This window comes from Hemitrygon akajei, chromosome 10, assembly GCF_048418815.1.
Source record: "Hemitrygon akajei chromosome 10, sHemAka1.3, whole genome shotgun sequence".
Classification (NCBI taxonomy): Eukaryota; Metazoa; Chordata; class Chondrichthyes; order Myliobatiformes; family Dasyatidae; genus Hemitrygon; species Hemitrygon akajei.
The window spans coordinates 33,659,814-33,665,537 of record NC_133133.1 but is presented as its reverse complement, the minus strand read 5'-3'; the positions used below and the strand labels follow the sequence as shown (position 1 = coordinate 33,665,537).

The following is a 5,724-nucleotide window of genomic DNA, read 5'->3' as shown; positions in this document are numbered from 1 at the left end:
GTGCTGTCTCTGTCCTATAGTGTTATGTAATGTATTGGATATTGACTCTATTTTGATATCTTTCCCACTTTCCATTTCTGTTTAGGTGATCAAAGCGGGGGGGGGGGGGGATGTAGTGGCTGGTGTAGCTTCTACAGAAGATGAACCTAGAACAATTGAATAGGGATAAAACTTGGTTTTTCATGGAAAGCTAAACCAGAACTGACACTTGGTAGTGCAGGTCATATCAGGCTGCCAAGCTCCGACATTTTTCAGGGTATTTTCTTGAGGAAAGTAAAGTGATGTGGGTAGGCATTTAGGATTTACTCTTTGCATTGACTCTCTGTGGTCTTCATAATGACATTCATAGATTCCTACCACATCTGGATGAGGGCTTGGATGTGAATTGACCCACCTTCATTTCATATCTGAAGTAAATGATGAAGTGGGTAAAGGATGAGCTTTTGAAGAGGGTTGTGAAAATATGTGGGTTGGTTTCATATGCGCCATTAATGCACGTTGCAGAATAAATAATCGTGATGAGTTCTGAAATGGGAATAGGGTGATAGGAACCACCTTTGGATTGAAGCCAAACACAGTAGGTCATTGATGAAAGGACAAGAACATGGTGAGAACATGACTTGCAGAAGAGACTACTATGGTGTCCATACATTGGTGAAGAATGTAGTGAAGATTAGCTGTGTTTGGGGACAGGTGCCAAGGAACATTGCTGGTAAATAATTAAAAAAAAGAGTTCTAGTATTGAGCACATGTCCTGATTGGTTGGTGCAAAATTGGCATTGTTTTCCACTTTCTTCAAGGCCTTCTGTAGAACGGTTTTAGGCATTTTTCTGCCTGAGGGAAACAGGATCTGTTGATGTGGCTTCAACTGCTTCTCTGGCACTGCTGTGGCAGCCCTAGGGAGAATGGGTCTTTCTGTCTGAAATTAAAAGTAAAAGCAATCTCCTCTCACTAAGTGATGGCACCCCATTTTAATTTGTGATTTGCTATGTACCTGGATGCCAGGTTTTCTAGAAATCATATTCTCCAGCTGATGAGGGTGTAAGTGGATGACCCGTGCCCTAGACTACACATGAAAACATATGGGTGCCACAGTAGCGTAGTGGTTAATGTGATGCTGCTACAGCTCGGAGTGTTCCGCAGTTTGGAGTTCAATTCTGCTGCCATACTGTAAGGATTCTATGCATACTCTCTGTGGAATGCGTGGGTTTTCCCCGGATACTCTGGTTTCCTCCCACAGTCCAAAGTCGTACCAGGTAGGTTAAATGGTCATTGTAAATTGTCCCGTGGTTGGGTTAGGGTTAATAGGGTTTGTCCGGGGTTGTGCAGCACAGCTCAAAGGTCCAACTCTGCACTGTATCGCTAAATAAAAATAGATAAATCAGCCCTACTATCTTTGTTCAGTTATAATTCCTTTTGCTTTAACATTAAAGTTATCGGAAATAAAGACCTTAAAATATTAAAACATTTTTTTAAGCAAACACTTCTACAATTTCACCACTGAGAACCGTTTCCCTACTATAACTGACAACGGTTGGAATATACCTTCTCAATTGCAAAGATATTCCACAATGGAGTTGCATGTGTCATGTCATGCTTTGTGTAACACTTAAAAAGGAGAACTGCTACATAATTGGGATTGAGGATTTATTTTTCTTTCATAAATTAGAATTGATTGATTTGGGCCACTTTAGTTTTTCTCTTCTCCTTAACATATGATTACATTAAAATTAGGCCATTATACATGTTTCTATACAAACTAGAAAACAAATCCAGTTAACACAGTTGAAGGGAATTTTACCAAACTGGGTGGCAACAACAACAGAATCTGTCATTTTTTAAAATATATATATATAAATGTAAATAAAATGCCATCATTGTAAAAGCTTTATGTGCTTTTCAAAGGCTGCTGCGGCTCTGGAAGGGCTCAATTTCATGAGAAACAGAAACCTTTGATTTTCTGAAATGCAGCAGATAAATAAAAATTAAACTTAATGGAATCCTATTCTATATCATATACAGTTGTAGAAATAATGCAAATTGACAACAATTTAATAGCATTCAATGGGAATAACTGTAACAAAAAATGACATGGTAAGTTCTCATAACAGATTTTCACAAAATATACGAGTGCTTAAATTATCAGGTGATGTAATTCAAAGTGGGACCCTGGCATGACAGTAGACATTTCCATTCTAAAAGCAAGATCCTTGGGGCAGTGGCATTAAACTGTGAAATTGTGTAGAGCTGTGATGCTGTCACACCCCTGTGAAGGAATAAAGCTGAGTTAATGTCTTTGCACAATAGAATTTTTAAACCTTAAGTACAGTGTTTCCATTTCCAACAGCTACATAAAACTGAGTTACTGGACTGCATATCGCTTTTCACCCTCCAAATACAGAGTCTTTTAACAGCTTTGAAACTGTGCTTGTAACTTGTACACCTTTGCATCAATCTGTTTATAACTTATAGGTTGTAATGCCAGTAAAAGTAACACAAGGATTGTTGCAGTCCAGTATATTTCTTCAATTGTAGGGTTTGATACATTATTATATAAATTATAATAGTATTTAGTGAAATGTCAGTATTGAAGTTAAAGGATGTTAGTGATAGGCTAGAGGTAAGAATTGCCTATTGACAGGAATGCCCTTGCCCAGGTCAGTATGCAGCATTGGTGAGATGTAGGCAAAGAATAATGATGCTCTTCCTCAGCAGTGATTCCCAAATCCGTTTTTGGTAGGATGACGTGGTGCAACTTTTGGTTGTTACACTGTCCATTCTTGGGTTGCTTTGAATAACATTAATATGAAAATATCTTGAAACAATTTATGGATATATTGTGGATTTGTACTTTGTAAGTTGATTAAGTTCAACCTGACACTTTTCACCTTCAAACTTATTGACTGTAGTTTGGAGAGTTTCAGCAAAGAACTCTTAAGTGGATTGATTGAACCCATTTCTTGGTGTGAACAGGTGTGTCCACACTTTCTTGTTAGATTTTTTATTGAGAGACAACATGGCTATTAGTCTGACATTAGGCTCAAGTGTCTGAGGTACTTCTTTCAGATTGATCATTTAAATACTTTTACATGTATATGAACATTTACTTAGATTTGTAACAATCTTATCTATTATATTTCTTTGAAATTATGATTTTTGCACACAAAATATCAGAGCAGTCATGTGGTAGGAGGCATAAGGAATGGAGCCCAAGATTAATGACTTGTATGGAATGACTTTATAAATCAATAACTCTAGATATTTACAACATCCTCAGAACAGAGTTCAAACCTTCTAACCTTGAATTTCATAAACTATGATTAAAGCTACCACTGCCTTTAAGGAAAAAGAAATGCTTTGATTTGTTTCATATTAATAATTTTTTGACTGTTAGGGCACGGAACCAGCTAAGAAAAACTGTCTTCAAGAGTCACTAAAATTGCATGTGCATGCAAACTTGCTAGGATAACTTCAGGCATTACATATCTAGCCAGCTTGTTGGGCCTTAGCAGGAAGCTTTAATTTGATACCATAACCAAAGACTTACTTATTTCCTTTGCTAAATTGTTATGGAGCTGCTCTTAGGGTGAGGCAATTTGGGAGAACAGTGCAGTGTATTATAAAAATTTGTCTGGAATGGAGTTTATACCTTGAAATCTATTTAAGGATCAACAATGCATGGTTATCTCAATGTGTTTTTAAAAAAAAAATCTGATAGCAGCCAACATCTGAATCGAATTCAAGCAAATCTTTTGTGACAACATGAATTCAGTAAAATTTCACCCCAGTGAGTGAAATATTACAGTTAGCACTCTCCATATTCACATCAAAGAGTAAGCACTATAGAAAGGCTTTTGAATGTGTCAAGTTTAAAAATCAGTAATAAGAGTCCTGAAGAATGGTCTTGGCCTGAAATGCCAACTGGTTATTCATTTTGATGGATGCTACCTGACCTGCTGAATTCCTCCAGCATTTTGTGTGTGTTGCAGTAAGTAGTGCAGACGCTTTTATATTTCCTGTTGAATAAAAGACAGATATACAGAGCAGGACGGCTACCAATAAACAGGGCCCGGACTCTACATTTACTTAACTAAAGCTGGCTCTTCTGACAGCTGGATAATACACCCACATTGAGATTGCATTGAGAAATGGGAGGGAGGCAGCAATTTGAAGGACTAAAGGAGGGATGGTTGTGTAACTGCTGTTACACTCTCAGAAAAGGTAAAAGAACTCACTGAGAATTGTCAGGCCTCACTGAAAATATGATAAATGTATCAACAATAAAGATGTTAATGGAAAAAAATGGAGGCATACTGTTTGGTCAGTCATTTGCAAACTCCTTTTTTCTATACAGTTTATTTACAAAATGTATTAAAACTCCTTTCTTTTACAATACCTCATTTCTGAGGCTTTGTAATTGATATCCACTCATGCATCTTTATGCTTTAAATATTTGCTAATTTGCTCATTAACATTTCTGAGTTTGGCCATGTGCAGTTTTAACAAAAACATCTTTGTGACTATAGCTTAACTTCTATAGCTTGAAGTTAAAAGCGGGAAGTGTAGGCAATTACTTTTATACATGCAAGTTTTAAAAGAATGAAAAGAACTCAAATCCTTCACCTCTGTGAAGACTTCACCCTTGAAAACTGACACAAATCAATAAATCTACATGATTTCTGTTCATATAATCCCTTAAAAAAATCATTTTGTTTTTATATAGACACTTTGTGTATAGCACTCTGATTAACCCCTTCTCACCTGATCAGGTCACTATAGATTCACATCTTCTCAATGATCAGACACTTGAGAATATTCAGAGAGGGAAAGGTTAAACCTATTTGCTCCTATATAAAAGTAGGCCATCATTGTATGTGATTATTCACATTCAGTTTGACGTCATGACGGTCGTCTTCTCCACAGACTGGATTTTAACCCACTGAATCCCCCATATTGTATTATTAATAGAGGTAATTAATATGTAGGTACCTTACTGAACAGCTTGGGTTGTATTAAGAAAATCATAGAACTCTACATTTTCCCCTCACAGAAAAGATGTCATGTAAGAATTTTGCCATTGTTCCTTGCAAGAAACCTTTGTTGATTAACATAACTGCTAGTTATTGAAGGAACTGTTTCACACTTAATTTATATTGCATACTCGTGTTTGCACTTTGAGTACTTTGCCAATTTCTCATTTTAATTGTTGTGAGGCAAAACTACACTGGCGCTCAAAGTAATGAGCTCCAATATTATTGTTCAGGTATTTTATACATGAAACCTTTCCTCTGAAAATCTTGTGTTATCAAATGATGGCTTTTTGCTGAACTAAATTGATTTTATTCCAGTATATAATTTCACAGAGAAGCTAGATTTTTTTTTTAAGACTCTGCCCTGTATTTTCAAGCAAGCTAGATGCTTATTGTGATTCTGAATGATGAGTTGCATTGTCGTGATTCTCCATTATGTTCCATAAGGCACTGAAGGAGTATTCAGTTTATTATGAAAAGTCTGGTGCACCATCAGCCACTCTGGTACCATGTCTGACTCCCGGTACAGCGTGCAGTGACCGCAGGTAGTCAGGGGTCATGGCACGGCCCTTTTCTCCAATGCTCCTAATTACGGACAGTGTTCCTTTGTTTTGCGTGGCATCAGCATAGGTCAGCTGTAACACAAAATGAAAAAGAAAGAGTACCTGTTATTAAAAGCATTATATACTGAATG

General features: G+C 36.8%; 1 protein-coding gene across 3 annotated transcripts in view; it reads right to left on the bottom strand.

The window, feature by feature from the left end:
- Positions 1-5,491: 5,491 nt before the first annotated feature.
- LOC140734275 (glutamate receptor 3-like) overlaps positions 5,492-5,724 on the bottom strand; it is a 358,588-nt gene continuing 358,355 nt past the window's right edge. For all 3 annotated transcript variants that reach the window (XM_073058015.1, XM_073058016.1, XM_073058017.1), the window contains exon 16: positions 5,492-5,665. The gene's annotated coding sequence lies outside the window, so the exon portion shown is untranslated. The remainder of the gene's footprint in view (positions 5,666-5,724) is intronic.